At 55.9% G+C, this 16,027-nt stretch overlaps 1 protein-coding gene across 15 annotated transcripts in view; it reads right to left on the bottom strand.

The window, feature by feature from the left end:
- The window catches only part of EPB41L1 (erythrocyte membrane protein band 4.1 like 1), a 158,346-nt gene that overhangs the window by 60,516 nt on the left and 81,803 nt on the right, over positions 1 to 16,027 (bottom strand). The gene's annotated exons all lie outside the window — the stretch shown is intronic.

Raw genomic sequence — 16,027 nt, 5'->3', positions numbered from 1 at the left:
CCGGGCACGGGGAGAACCTGCGCTGGGTTCCTGTGCCCTCCCGCAACGGGCTCTGGGACCAGCCCCCGGGCACGGGGAGAACCTGCGCTGGGTTCCTGTGCCCTCCCGCAACGGGCTCTGGGACCAGCCCCTGGGCACGGGGAGAACCTGCGCTGGGTTCCTGTGCCCTCCCGCAACGGGCTCTGGGACCAGCCCCCGGGCACGGGGAGAACCTACGCTGGGTTCCTGTGCCCTCCCGCAACGGGCTCTGGGACCAGCCCCCGGGCACGGGGAGAACCTGCGCTGGACGCCTGTGCCCTCCCGCAACGGGCTCTGGGACCAGCCCCTGGGCACGGGGAGAACCTACGCTGGGTTCCTGTGCCCTCCCGCAACGGGCTCTGGGACCAGCCCCTGGGCACGGGGAGAACCTACGCTGGGTTCCTGTGCCCTCCCGCAACGGGCTCTGGGACCAGCCCCCGGGCACGGGGAGAACCTGCGCTGGGTTCCTGTGCCCTCCCGCAACGGGCTCTGGGACCAGCCCCCGGGCACGGGGAGAACCTACGCTGGGTTCCTGTGCCCTCCCGCAACGGGCTCTGGGACCAGCCCCGGGCACGGGGAGAACCTGCGCTGGGTTCCTGTGCCCTCCCGCAACGGGCTCTGGGACCAGCCCCCGGGCACGGGGAGAACCTGCGCTGGGTTCCTGTGCCCTCCCGCAACGGGCTCTGGGACCAGCCCCCGGGCACGGGGAGAACCTGCGCTGGACGCCTGTGCCCTCCCGCAACGGGCTCTGGGACCAGCCCCCGGGCACGGGGAGAACCTGCGCTGGGTTCCTGTGCCCTCCCGCAACGGGCTCTGGGACCAGCCCCCGGGCACGGGGAGAACCTGCGCTGGGTTCCTGTGCCCTCCCGCAACGGGCTCTGGGACCAGCCCCTGGGCACGGGGAGAACCTGCGCTGGGTTCCTGTGCCCTCCTACAATGGACTCTCCCTGGCCCTGTCCACAACCAGGTTTCCATGACAATTTCCCGCGTTGCTGTAGCGCCGGTGCAGCCAGTGGCGAGCCCCTGGGGGGAAGCACTAGCAGAGGCTGCTGTCAGCAGAGTCATTGCTGGGTGTCCTGTCCAGGTGCTAGAGCGGTGGTGGGAGAATGTCACAGAGCCCTTGGGGCAGACGCAGGCAGCGGGCCCTCAGGGGGCTGAGGGAGGGGCATGACACACAGCCTGTACGAGACCCCCACCTCGCCAGGAATAGGAGGACTTGGCCATGTGACACAAGTTTTCCACTGCCCTGAGCTGGAGACAGAGAAGCCACGTGGCAATTAGCTTTCAAAAGCAGGCACTGCCTGTCCCTGAGCCCCGAATTTACAGCGTCAGGCCTAATGCAGCCTGTCCATTGTCAGGCAGGCTTAGCGAGATGGCAAATGCAGCTGCACACAGTGATGGGGATTAACATCCTGGAACATAACACCAGCAGCAGCCACCCAAATGACCAGCTTCGCTAATGAGTCCTCCACACTAGGGCCCTCATCTCCAATACAGCCAGCACTGTGGGGGTCACAGCTCCCGGGGCAATCAGATCCAGCTGCCCTGCTGAGAGATGCTCCCACCCGCCGTGCCTCAGATCCATCACAATACAAGGACCCCACAAATGGAACCACTTCCCCAGCCCACCCCAACGTATTCTTCTCTCCATCCATCCCAAGCAATGCAGCTCAACCCAGCAGGCGGGAGATGGGCAGAAATCTGCCTGTGCCCTGCCACAGATTCACCCTCAAGTCCCCTGCTATCCCCAGACATGGATCCCAAGGATCAAAGGATCCAGTCTTAATCTGCCCTGGGGCAACACGGGCCTTTTCATTTAGTGAAATCAGGGGACCAGTTGCAGACATTTTTGGAGAACAATCCCTGCAAACGGAGCCCAAACCAAGGCCCAGGGGGCACTGAGCCCAGATCCTGGGCCACACAACAAGCAGGACACCCCAGCTGGCAGGCTGCCGGTGACGTCAGCACGTGGGGAGCATTTTAACTAGTGGGATTGCCTAAAAATGCCCAGAACGCCTGGACCACATTTCTAAATGGGGGTGGCTGCAGCCCCTTCCCAAAGGGGGATCTGACGCCCTGGGAAGTAAAAGGGGAAGTCACCAGCCTGGAAGGATCAGAGGGGAGGGTGGGAATTCAAACTCAAAGCTAATAATCCAATAGATTCAGTAGAAAGCAACTTCAGCCCCACGGCTATTCAGGGCACTGACCTGGTATAGGGCCCGGGCCGCACCCTGGCCCAGGGCCTGGGCGGTGCCATGTTCCAACTGAGCCGACACAGGGCATCTTCCATGGCAAATTCATGTTCCCCGCAACATGCAGTAAAGAAAAGCCCCCAGGGCTGCAGTCAGCCCCACCCTGATGCAGAACCATAGCGCACCTTGTGCTCCCTGCTGTCTGACCCCCACCGCGGGATAGTCCCCCTGAAGCACTGGGCTCCGTGAAATGACGTGCATGGGGGCACAGTGCCAGTCTATGCAAGAGGCAGCTGTGTGTGCCCGTGGTCCCTCCTACCTGACAACAATGTAAATCTCTCTGGGAGGAGGGAGAAGGCTTGCACTTGTGACTCCTGTCTGCAGGGCCCTGGGAGCTATGGCCAGACACCCAGCAATGGGGTGCCTACGCTGACCATGCTTTGGCTTTGTATTCAGGCCTCTAAAAGTCTCCCAGCCCCTAAGTCACTCCTAGCTCCGCAGCGGAGCTGAGCAGCAAAGTGCTCTACAGGAGTCTCCCTAAGGCAGCAGTGAGAGAGCCCATTTCCAGCCTAGGGCCAGCGCTGCTCAGTGCAGATGAGGGAGACAGAAGCGGAGCTCTCCCATACCTCACCCAAGAGGCTGTGCAATGAAGCAATGCGCTAGCAAGCCCCACCTAAGCAATCAGCTCATGCCCTAAAGCACGAGATTTGAATAACCAAATCGTTATCTGTGTTCGGGCAACTACTTACAGGGATCAGGAAACCACCCAGCCTTGCTCTGAAATCCAGTCCCTGCCCTACTCCTTAACAAGCTCCTGCAGGGCTGACTTCCACAGGCTGGCTACACCCTGCAGGGAAACCTGCTGCTTTTTAGCCTGCTGGTGACCAGAAGAGGGTGGAAAAACGAGGCCTGACCCGTTTTCATGAAGAGGTTTTTGATTTGGGTTGGTTTTGAATTTTGGAAAGCTCAGCTCTTGTCTTGCTCCTTTTCACTGGAGGTCTCCTTGGAAAACCGGAGAACGAGTGAGATTCTGACTTGGCCAGAGACCAGAGCCATCGGGAGGGAAGGGGGGGGATTTTTAGTCAGATTGTTTAAAACTCACTTTGCTGACACCTATTTAATTCAAACACCTGACACGCAGCTGGGAAAAGGCTCTCTTTGGGAGAGAATCGCCAGCCCCCAGCTCCTTCATCGGAGGCCTGAGGAACCTGCCACTGCTCCGGCAACAGAGAAGGAAGGCAGCACAGGGTAGTTTGATCTTTCCCAGTAAATCGGGGAGAGGAGAAAGAATCTTTAAAAGCCTCTTTCCATGGCATGAAGAAGTGAAACACAAAACAAAGGAACAAAACCAGCGTGCGCATTTGAAACAGAGTTGTTCCCTTTTTTCTGTCATCCTCTTATGTGCTGGGGCAATGTGCCCTTTGCGACATTATCCCACGCGGACCCTCCCCTGCCCCGGCTGGCGAAGCGGCTCAGCAATGGGCAGTAGTTAATCGCTTACATCACGCCTTCCTCAGCGTGGATTTTAGGCCCAAGACTCAGGTTCAGATTTGGTGCTGCCCCAGCTCCATTCAGCCCATCAGGGAACTGGGAGATGCTCTAATCTACGGTGGAGGGCAACAGCGCCCAAGGGACCATCTACCAACTGGGGTTCGCAGGAGCTCAGTTTGCCCTGGCCATGCCTCTGCCACATCCCTCCTTGCCCCAGCACGCCCTGCGCTAGGGGCTGGGAGAGGGTCACGTGGGAGCTGGTTAGACCGGCCCCACTCCGCTCCAGGCTTCCAGGTCTTCTCGCTCCTGGACACTGTGCTGCTCCTCCTCCTCCTCAGTGTGACGTGTCCCTGTGCTAGCTCCCCAGCAAGTCCACAGCGTCCCACCACAGCCAACCCTGCCTGCCCATCACCACGGCTGGGCAACCACCCAGGCTCAGAGGCACATGTTAACTGGACGTATTCAGACTGAAATCCTGCCCCCAGGACACAACCGCAGCTGAGAGGCCCAAGCGTAGGCTCTGGCCTTTCACACAGAGCTTCCAAAAAAGGAGCTCCGTCTACTGCAAGCAGAAGCCTTTCTGTGCTCTGCTCCAGGGGGCTTTTCAAAGGTACAGGCCACACCCTTCCAAGTAGCACCTAGCATGGGGTAGGCAACTTATGGCACGTGTGATGGCGAGCTGATTTTCAGTGGCACTCACACTGCCCGGGTCCTGGCCACTGGTCCGGAGGGGGGGGGGGGGGCTCTACATTTTAATTTAATTTTAAATGAAGCTTCTTAAACATTTTTAAAACCTTATTTACTTTACATACAACAATAGTTTAGTTATATATTATATAGACTTGTAGAAAGAGACCTTCTAAAAACGTTAACATGTATGACTGACACACGAAACCTTAAATCGGAGTGAATAAATGAAGACTCGGCACACCGCTTCTGAAAGGTTGCTGACCCCTGACCTAGCAGGTGTGAGGGGAGGCGGGGGGAAGGGGTCATGACCGTGGTCAACTACATGTTGAGTTCAGCAGCCCGAGAGGCCAGAAATTCTTTCTGCTGGATGCCAGGTTGCACTGAGTAAAGGCAACTGCCCTGCCCAGGCTAGGAAGCTACAAATAGCCAGGCAGGGGAGGGAAAGCCACGCAGGGGCGGCTCCAGGCACCAGCGCACCAAGCGCATGCCTGGGGCGGCAAGCTGCGGGGGGCAGCCTGCCGGTCGCTGTGAGGGCGGCAGTCAGGCTGCCTTCAGTGGGTGCCTGCAGGAGGCCCGCTGGTCCCGCGGTTTCAGCAGCAATTCGGCGGCGGGTACGCTGAAGGCAGAGGACCGACAGGCCTCCCGCCGGCATGCCACCGAATCCGCGTTACTAGCGGACCGCCCGCAGGCATGCGGCCAAAAGCCGCCTGACTGCCGTGCTTGGGGCAGCAAAATACATAGAGTCGCCCCTGAAGCCAGGGACCTATCTTCAACTACACCATGGCCAAGGAGGGGAAAGGGCAACCATGCTGCTAAGAACATTAGGCCAGAGCTCAGCTCCTGTAGGCTGGTCATTAGGGTTGGCAACTTTCTAATCACACAAAACAGAACGCCCCTGCCGCGCCCCTTCTCTGAGGCCCCACCCCCGCTCCCTCCCTCCCTCCCTAACTCTTCCCCACCCTCACTCACTTTCACTGGGCTGGGGCAGGGGGTTGGGGTGCAGGAGGGGGTATGGGCTCTGGGTTTCCAGGAGCCGCGCAGAGCTAGGGCAGGCCGGGAGCCTGCCTTAGCCCCGGGCCCCCCACTGCGCTGCTGTCCTGGGGTTTTACTGGAAAGTGCCAAAGGCAGCCATATGTATGGGGCACTGGGCACCATTCTGAACTCCTCATCTGTCACTCTGAAGCAATTGCCAGTGTCACCTAGGCTGAGGATAGGAAGATGCCACAGTTACAGCAGGGACCAGGGAAGGGAAGGTTGCATTTTAACAGTGCCTGAACCTGGAAACATTCCTTTTACATTCCAACTCTTCTGCAGATTCCTAAACTCTTGCTCAGCTCGGGTGCAGGAAGCAGCGTTAGACTCAAATAGAGGCTAAGTGCATGGCAAGGCAGAGCAGTATGACCTGCTACAGACAGCAGGAGCCAAGGGGAATGGAGGGCCCTAGGAGAGGATATGGGATTTATCACTAGGGCCCATGATGGGAGATCTCCCTAAGCTCGAGTGAGAGGCTTATGCTTTTGGAGCTGAAGGCCCAGACTGCTAGTCCGAGCTCCATAGAGGTGCATATCCCTATTCCTTTAAAGGGGGCTCTCTGAGCCAGCCGGTAGCTCACCCTGGACTGCTTTGCACTGGACTCCGTAGCAGTAGCTTCTGCAGACATACTGGGGTTCTAACGGGCCATTCCCATTGGGGAGCTGAGTCAAAACCCCTCAATAATTAAAAACCAAAGCAGTGCTCTGAGAGCATCAGGCCAGGCCCGTGATGTAATGGGCAGAGACCAAGCCATGGAACACTGATGAAACATCTGCAGGCACCACAGGTGAAATGCACTCAGCTCCACCAGCAAAGGTACATGGATCTCCAAGCACCCACTAGCCTCCCATCAGGGGGCTGGGCTGGGCTGGGGGTATCCAGAGCAGTGCCCTGGTCCTCATTCTCTGAGGGCGAACGGGACACCTTGAAGCACCTACCATGGTAAATCAAAGATAAATTCCCTCTCCTCCCCCAGCTCTTTGGGCAAGAAACCTCCTTATACATTCCCCACTTTGACCCTGGTCTCCCCACCCCCGTCTCAGGGATGGGCAGTTAACTGGCACGGTGACATGGGCCATCTGCCAGCAAACCCAGCTTCTTAGCCCCAGCCAGTCCTGGACACATCCCTGCACTGCATCAGGGGGTAACCGACTCAGGCTGAGCCCCATCGGGCCGTGCCCTAAGGGACAACCAGTGCCTCGCACCTTTTGGAATATACCTTCCCAACACCACTCAGACCTTGTCTACAGTGGAACTTCGGTCCCTGGTGTAGCGGCAGCGGGGAAATCATGTCCACACTAGGTGCAAGCAATGGTGCAGCTAAGCCAGTGGCTGCTGCCATGGCCTACAGCAGAGGCAGCAAGAGGGTCAGGTTAGGGCAAAGACAACTCCCAAGAAGTTCAGGCAGGCAGAATTGCTTCTTATTCCCCATGGCTCCATTTCTACTCAAGCCTCAAATATGGCCCAACCCATGAAAGCAGATCAACGCCACACCCGGCCCTTTCACCATCGGAGATTGGGGACATGAGTGAAATGAACTGTGTTGTCTGGACCACGCTCCCTGCAAGCCATTAGTGGGTGCCACCAAGGGCCATGATTGGCTGTTTCTGTTCAGGAGGGATCCAGGACTGGAATAGCAGGGGGCTGCAGGGGCAGATTTGGGTGCATCAGCAGAGCTGAGTAGAGGCCCAGCTCTGGGGATGGTTAGCAATGATGTGCATCAGCAGAGCTCCACGTGTGCTCGGGGAGTACCCAGGGCTAGAAGAGCAGGGGAGGTGGACGGAGGGCTGGCTGAGCAGGGAGGATTTGGTCCCCACGATGTGATAGCCGGCACAGTCCCATCTCTTCAGCTCCAGGCTTTCCCAGCAAGCAGCTGCAAGTCAGGCCTGAGCGTGCTGTGCTGCCATCCCATCCTCAAACCACCCTTCGCCCAAAGGCAAGATCTGTGAGACTTTAAACACCCTCCCCCATTAGGGAAGGAAACAGAGAGAGGAAGGACAGGACAAAAAGACAGTGTGACTTGATCAACGCCTCCTGGCTGCCACCCCAACCAGCTGAGCTAAACCAGCCAACAACTTCTCCCTGCCACAGAGGCCCCACTCCAGCTCCCCCAGCTCTGTGTGCTTTGGCTGTCTCTGCCCAGGGAGATGACATTGCTGCTGCTGGCAAGCTCCCCGCTGTGCAAAGGGGGTTCTGGAACGTACTGCGCCACGCCCCCCACTCCCTCCATGCTCTCTCACCTTCTCCCTTGATCCCTCCTTCCAGCCCTTCGCTCTCGCTCCCTCGCTCTCCTTGGCTTTTCTTCTCCTCGCTCCCTGGGCTTCTGCCTTCCCCTGGCTCCCCTCTCTCCCCATCCTTCCGCCCTCCCCCTTCCCACTGTCTCTTCCCCTTGCCCACTGTCCGCGCGGCTCACAGGCAAGCGCCACACAGCCTGCTTGCATCACCAAAGTTCAAATGAAAGAGAATCCATTTAACAGCGTTGTCACAGCTCATCTTCCGGGCAGCCCACGGGGCAGGCCCTGCCAGAAGGAGACACCGACCATTTTCTGTCTGCAGCAAAGCTGAGTCACTGGGTTTCACCCCCTCACCGCCCAGCACACACACACAGACACCCATAACAACCCTCCCTGGGTAGGAAAGACTGTGCTTATTTTTACTAAAACATTTACCATGCTCCCATCTCTGCCTCTCCAAGCTCTGCCCCGCCCCAAGGATTTCTCATGCGCTCCAAGGCCTGTCCTGATTTCCCTCTCTAAAATGTCCCTACGCATCCATGTCAAATGCTGACAGGCGTGATAACATGTCTGGCCTCTAAGGGTATGTCTACACTGCAATGAAACACCCAGGGCTGGCCCATAGCAGCTGGCTCAGGCTGTGGGGCTGTAAAATTGTGGTGCAGCCCAAGCCTGGGCTCTGGGACCCCAGAAGTGGGGAGGGTCTCAGAGCCCAGACTCCAGTGCAAACCTGAACGTCTACACTGCAATTGTACAGCCTCACAGCCCAAGTCAGCTTACATGGGCCAGCCCAGGGTGTTTAATCGCAGTGTGGACATACCCGGAGAGTACAGCCTTGAAAACAGTGACCCTTTTATGTCCAGGAAAGCTATTTTGGGTTGAGGTGGTTCTTTTGAAAACAATGATTAGTTCTATTTCATTGTGTCCCTTGCCTGTCTGGGCAGTCGATAACATTGCTCCTGGGCCTTATCTCTGGATCAATATGAAATACAGTCCCCAAACTCCCCAAGCCCTTTCTGAAATTGCTGTTCTGCAACGTATGCGGCACCCAGAGGACACAGGACAGGGGACATCATAGGTTAGTATCAGTAATTGTTCATATTCTGGTAGCACCCAGAGAACGCAGGATGGGGCAAGGGGAGTGTTAAGGAGAGCTTGGAGAGAAATGGTTTTCCTGTTGCAGGGAAATTTTCAAGGTTTTGAATATTTTTCCCATCCCAAAGCAGGACAAAACAATCGAAATCTCGAACATTTTTGCAAACCGAAAATCTGAAAAACAAATTCTGTTCAAAAGTCAATGGAAACTGTTAGTTAATTTCAAAATGTTTCTGTCAAAGATTTGATTTTAAAGAATAAATTAACTTACACTCCAAAACAAAGTCATTTCAAACCAAAAAAAGCTTAACTTTTGGTTTCAAAACAATGTCTCAACGTCCTATTTTAACAATTTCCAACCTTTTTTGGAAACAGGAAAAACAACCCTTTCCCATTGAGAGTTTCCATCTCAACGCATCTGCATTTTTCAATAAAACAGCCTTTTGTCAAAACGTTCTTGACCGGCTGGGGAATGAAGGGTTAACTTGCACTTGTGCAGGAAACCTGGCATAAGTCACTTGCAACTTCACTACTCCCGAGCCAGGCAACCATCCCAAACAAGTGCTAACAAACCTTTTAGATCACACTACCCCTGATCCCTTCAGTGTCCATAGCCCAGCACCCCCACTGCACAGATCGTCTCCCACAGGGAGAGCGGAGGCTTTTGGGCTGCCTATTACTGGCCCATGGCAAGCACCTCTATGGTATTCCCGACTGTCCTCGCCGAGTCTGGAGCAGGTGTGACTGCCTCTGTAGCTGGTGTTCCTGCCTCATGCCCTGCAGTGCCTCCTGCAGGGAGGGGCAGGTACTGCAGCTGCTGGGAGCTCTCTGTGCACACCAACATGCCATTCCCAATAAGGCTGGCACATGCCGCGAGAGAGCTGAATTCTTACTCTACATTGAACCACGTCCTGTGTGCTGTCCATGCTGTGGATTCGAATTCTACTGACAGCTGACAGACAGCAGTGTTTATTTCTGGCCGTCAGAACTCCTGAAGCCGAGCCACAGAACAGAGCGTGCACCTGGCCTGCTCCCCACCTGGCTGCAGGGCTGTGAGCACATTCATGTGTCTCCCACCCCCAAAGGAAACTCATTTCCTTTAGAGGCCAGTGCTACTGCAGAGGGGAGCTTCGTAGGGCACAAAAGCCTGCCAAGAGAGAATGGCCCAGGGCTGGCACGTCAGACCTTCAGATATGGCAAACATCACAGCTATTCCTGCAAAGTAAACTCTGAGCACTCCTCTGCCTGCATTCCCCCCTCCCTCCTCCTCTCCCTCCCAACCCTGCCTCCTCTCCAGCCTGCCTAGCAGCTCCCCTCACAACCACCCAAAAAATAAAGGCCAGCTGGATTGTCTGATGAGTTTCTTTCTGTCAACATCTGGGCCAGAGAAGCTGTGAGACAAAGCAGAGTTATACAGGAAGTCAGTTGACAGCTCCCCCGAACCTGGCACCTCCTGGCTGGTGGCTCTGGTGGGGGGTGTCACGAAGGAGCAATAGCTATGGGGCAGCCCCCAGCTACTCCAGTCCCTGCCTCTCCCAGCAGGAGTCACCCATTCAAGGCAAAATCCTCTCTCCTGCTACCTCCATGCTGTGGCCCAGGCTGCCTGCCCCCTAGAGTCCCCCTTGGCACCTGCTCCCAGCCTCACTCCCTTGCCTCAATCTGTCCGACCAGACCAGTTAAATATTGATGCGACAAGGGGGGTGGCAGAGGAAGTAGTGGTCTGTGCCGCGCAGGCTGGGCACCCCTCCATTGGCAAACGTGCTGCAAAGAGCAGGGCTGCCCCTCCCAGGCAGTACACAACCAACCTGGGTGCCCAGAGCCAGGCTCCCAGTGTAGGAAGGCAGGAGCGGAAAGAAACAGAGTGTTCATCTCCCTGCAAGGGAGGAATATCCTCCTTACAGTCCACACAGTGCCTCTGAGCCCCTCTCCCTCCTTCCCCACATGTCCCATGAGACAGCCCCTCCCTTCCCCCTCCCATTTGCCTGCCAGAGCCATGCCCCTCCCTTTCAGCGCTACCCATCCTGTGCCCCCAGCACTGTGCCTAGCCTCCTCTGCGGGCTGCAAACACTAGCGCTGTCTCCCCACCTCACAGCCATGTTGTTCATAAATAATGAGCGTCTGGCTTTTATCAGCTCCCTTCGCTCCAGGCTCAGCCATAAAACACCGAGAGCCCCTGTGACGAAGATGCCGATGGCTGGCAGAATCCGGCAAGCTGCAACCCTGGGCTCAGGCACACGCCACCCAGCACAGCTCAGCACACTCAGGTGGCATGGGGGGGGGGGGGGGTCGCAGATAACCGAGGGATGAATCTGCACAGGGCTGGCATTGATATCATCTGTACTCCAGCCATGGCACGTAGCCCCGACTGCAATCACGGTCCCAGGGTTCTGGGCCTTCTGTGCACACGTGGCAAAGAGACAACTCCGGCCCCAGAGAGCTTGCAACTAAATAGATAAGACCGAGAGGGGAGGTGACTTACCCAAGATCATACAGCAAATCTGGGAACAGAATCCAGTTTTCCTGCCTCTCAGGCCTGTGCCCTGCCCACTGGACCCCACTGCCACTCAGAATAGATGGCCCCCTGCATGTTGTGAATGAGGCTGGACAGAGCCTGACTTACCACATCTTAATGGATACAGTAATGCCAGGCAATAATCCCCACCACAGTTCCAAGCACTGAACAGAATTAGGATTAGGGCTGAGATTAGGATTAGACTGGGTCCCTGTTCTGGGTCCCTTCCTATGGCACCTCATGGCTATGTAGTTGCATCCTCTCCTCCACTGCTCTGCAAAGCCCTTCTAGCATCAGGCACCACGTGGCAGGGACACAGTGGGGTATTCAGCATGAGGGCTTCTCTAGCCATAGCTTTATCGACACACAAACAAGACCCAGTCCTGACCTAGGGTTGCATGGCAGGCGCCACTGCTTGGCAGCTGAGCGAGGTTATTGTGGGGTTTGGCAACATGCTCCCCATGGGCATCCTCAGTAACATGTCACACTGTCATGGCCCTTCTGTCCTCTAAGTACTGACATGGCCCCATCACCGTCGGATCAGAGCACCAGGGCAGCACATTCGGTTGGTGAGGAGAGGTCATGGTTGGGATCCCCCTGCCGGTGCAAACACTGCACAGGAATAAGCCAAAGCAGCCAGAGGCATCTTTAAAGTACACGCTCAGTGGCAGTGCAAATCACTAGGCAGCATGGGTTACATGGACCCTCCGTACCCGACCCAGCTGTTTCAGGCCTCCCACCTCACTCTTTGGCTCAATTTGTGCTTTTAGCTTTGGAGGTGCCTGGTTCACTCCCTGGTGAGGGCTAATATGGCAGCAACCAGCAACTTGCCTTCTGCTGCACGCAACACTCATATGCCATCCAGATGCTGGGAAAGGGGGGATGCCTTCGCTGGGGTTCTTGTCCTTATCAGCTCTCACTCTGTATCGTCAGAGCCCAGCTTGAACAGCCGCATTTCTCTCACAGCAGCATTGTGTCTCTGCCTGGTAACCAGGGCACATGTGCAGGGGCCGTTACTCCATGGCCGGTGTAATCTGTGCTAACACAGCTACAGCGGAGCGGAGCGGGCGGGTTCTAGTCTAGCTTGGGAGTCATGAACAGACATCTTGGCTGATTTCGCAGGGCAGAGTCCTTGGTGGTGGTGATGCATGAGCCGGAGGGAACCCTGCTTGACTCTCAGACGCCAGGCTCGGTTTGCAGAGCTGGAAGCTCAGGGGAAAGCCCCAACCTTTCACTTGTGAAAACCAAGCAGATGCGATGTGGAGTCCCTGGGAGAGGATACAGATGAAAGCCATGCTGCCATTTTACAGAGCAGGGCCGTGCTGTGCAGCGTGTGGCTGGTCTCATGAGCTTATTCACGGAGTTCACCTTCCTGCTCCCTCCCCGCCAGATCATCCTCCTACTCCAGCTTTCTTCCTCCCTCTGCTCCCCAGCTCCCTCTGCCTGACTTCCTGCACTGTCCTCTCCCCACAGAGGGCCCCTTTGGTGATGCTCAGTGCTGACATCACACAGCGTGTTAACAAACAATCCAATAGGAAGGAATGTCCCAGCTGGAAAGGATCCCAGCTTGGGTTTGGCATGTCCAAGCAATCCTACTAATATTGACACGTCCTGGCCTAACAGCAGCGACAGCGACACGGTGCGCCATGGCACGCCACCCTCAGTGGTGCCTGCCGGGCTGCGGGAATCTTCAGAAACAAACACCCTCGGCATGTTGTTCCCAAAGAGGAGGAGCTGCAGCCACCTACCTGCAAGGCCCTGAACTGAACGGGTCTGTCTCTGGGGTGAGCCTTCACTGTACCCCTCCAGTACCCTCGTCCTTGAGTGATAGTGGAGCCTTCATGTGCTGGAGTGACAGCTGGGCCCTCCCTCTTCTCCCACTCATTCCCTGCCCTGGCAGAGTTACCTCCACCTTCTCTCCTGTCCCTTTTGGGCTCTGCTATTCCTTTGCCTTGTCAGCTGTTTTCTTTCCTGTATGGTTTGGGGGTCTTTTTAATCCTGGTTTCTTTCCTGGCTGCTGGCTCCTCTGCCCCCAGACACAGGAACGGGTCTGCAATGCAGGCAGACTAGATCCTGGCTCATGGAGCTTCCTTCATCCTCAGGCCCTTCTCCTCCGCCAGGACCCCTCCCACTCAGCTCTGCTGCACCCCAGGCAGGGAAGCACAGCTCTAGTACAATGCACATCTTGCTGTAGGTGGCCACGCCTGGCCTCGGTTCCCCTGAGCAGCCAGTGCAGAGGTTGCACCAGCTATGTACATTTCTAGCTTAGCCAAACGCTTATACGAGGCCCATCAGGATGACTCTTGGCACCCCCAGCTGGCTCCAGTTTGACTTGTCGGAGCAGGGAGAAGGCAGGAGCCAGGCCAACTTCCCACAGCTGAGGACCCAGCCCCAGGTACGTGTCTGAAAGCTCTAAGCACGGGGCAGGCAGAGACAGGGCAGCACTGGCAAAGACACTCCTCCTCTAACCATATTGAATCCTCCTGGACCTCTCTTCCACTAGATCCCGGCATGGGTGCAGGGACCCCCGACTGCAGTGCTGCTCCCCCGTGCAGGGCGCCAAGAGGCCATGCTGATGGGCGAACGCTTCCCTGTCTGCCATAAAGCAGAGCTCCAGGAGGGAGCTGTCAGGGCTGTCCTTAGCCATAGGCAGAACAGGCACCACTAGGTCTGGGGGCACCGCTCTGCTGGGAGCCCGGACAGATGGGAAGCAGTGGAGCACGTAAGAGCAGGGCTGCTGGGTCCTAGAGAGAGCCGAATGCAGCACAGTCTGAGGGAGGGGATTGGCTGCTGGGGTCTCTGGGAAGGGGTGGGGGAAGGAACTCACCTGTAGGGTGACCAGATGTCCCGATTTTATAGGGACAGTCCCGATTTTTGGGTCTTTTTCTTATATAGGTTCCTATTCCCCCCCACCCCTGTCCCAATTTTTCACACTTGCTGTCTGGTCACCCACCCTAGGTGGGGGTAATTGGTGCCTATATAAGACAAAGCCCCAAATATCGGAACTGGCCCTATAAAAATCAGGACATCTGGATCTGGTCACCCTAGCTGGGGAGCGCGTCTCTCCCCCGGGCTGGCAGTGATCCATCTCACTTGGGGGGAGCTGCACAGGGCAGGATGAGCTGCTGTGGTTCCATAGGTGCCCCGTCCCTGAGATCAGATGCTGTGCTAACTTCACCATGGTCCGTTGGGCTGGTGGTGGTGCCCATTGGCGTGTGATCAGAGCTGAGGGTTTGCTGCTGCTGTTGCCACTCTGCACCCCAACAGGTGGATTTTGGGGTCCTGCAGTTTTCCACTTATCTCCTCCTCTACTGCAGCTGTTGGACCAGCAGGCTGGGGGGTGAGCCAAGCATGAAAGCAGTGCTGCGTTGCCATTTAGATTGCCATTGAACAAATTTGCTCGCCAAAAATGCTTGCTAACAATCCTGAATTCAATTTCAATATTTTTTTTTAAAAATCAATATCTTAGCCAAAAACAGAAAATTAAGTTGTTGACAATTATTTGTGACAAGTTTGGTATGGGGAAGGGAGTGGGCCAGTTTTAATCAGAGAAACAAAAAATGTTGACTGACTTTCCTATAGCCCTGTTACTGCTAAATAGAGCCTTCCAACAACTGTAATATGCTCATCTCCTTACTAATGTATAGAGCAGGGGTCGGCAACCAATGGCACACGTGCCAAAGGTGGCACGCGAGCTGATTTTTGATGGCACGCAGCGGCGGGCTGAGCGGCTCAGCCCGCTGCTGCTCTGGGGTTCCTGCTGCTGCCCCATTGCCACCCAGGGTCCCGGCCACCGGCCCCACTCAGCACCCGCTGCTGGCCTGGAGACCCCCAAGGAACCCCAGGCTGGCAGTGGGCTGAGCAGGCCAGCAGCTGATACCCTGGCTGAGCCACTCAACCCGCTGTCGGCCTGGGGTTCCATTCACTCAGCTGGTACGTGGGCTGAGCAGGACTGAATTCAACGAAATAGGAAAACAAGAGCAACTAATGACAAAGTGCAAGAACCTAGAGCAGTGGTCCCCAACCTTTTTCATCTGGCAGTCACCAGACGAAAGACCGTGGCAGTGGACGAGCATCCGCCGAAATGCTGCCGAAATTCGGTGGCATTTCAGCGGCGACGCCTCTGGATGACGCTGCTTGTTGGCGGCAAGCGGCGTCATCCAGAGGCGTCGCTGCCGAAATGCCACCGAATTTCGGCGGCATTTCAGTGGATGCTCGTCCGCCGGCCAGTACGCGGGTGCACTGAGAGGCCCCTGTGGGCACCATGGCAGCCGCGGGCACCGCATTGGGGACCCCTGACCTAGAGAGCCTCCTGAAGCACAGCGATCATTTTGATTTACATTGACTTGAACTGTATGAAGAATTGAGTACATTATCATAGTTTCCAAATGCAAAGGTGATGGTGGACACTGTACAGTTTACAAATACCAGCAAACTTGTTGACATATATCCTAATGTGTACATTGCCACTCGTATTCTCCTGACAATTCCTGTAACAGTAGCATCAGGAGAATGGAGTTTCTCAAAACTAAAGCTCATTAAAAACTATCTCCGCTCTACAAGGAGTCAGGAACACTTGACTGGTCCTGCTAGTCCTGCAATCAAACAAGACGTCACTTTGTCTTTGTCATACGATGACATTCTTACTGATTTTGCAGCCAAAAAAGCCAGAAAGATTGCTTTTAATTAAAAACAAATCCTTGTTTCAATACCTCTTCATAGAAATGTCCAATAAAATGTTGACAAACTAAAAAAATTATATT

This window comes from Mauremys mutica, chromosome 13 (assembly GCF_020497125.1).
Source record: "Mauremys mutica isolate MM-2020 ecotype Southern chromosome 13, ASM2049712v1, whole genome shotgun sequence".
Classification (NCBI taxonomy): domain Eukaryota; kingdom Metazoa; phylum Chordata; order Testudines; family Geoemydidae; genus Mauremys; species Mauremys mutica.
The sequence above is the reverse complement of the archived record's forward strand: the minus strand, read 5'-3'. Positions and strand labels throughout refer to the sequence as shown.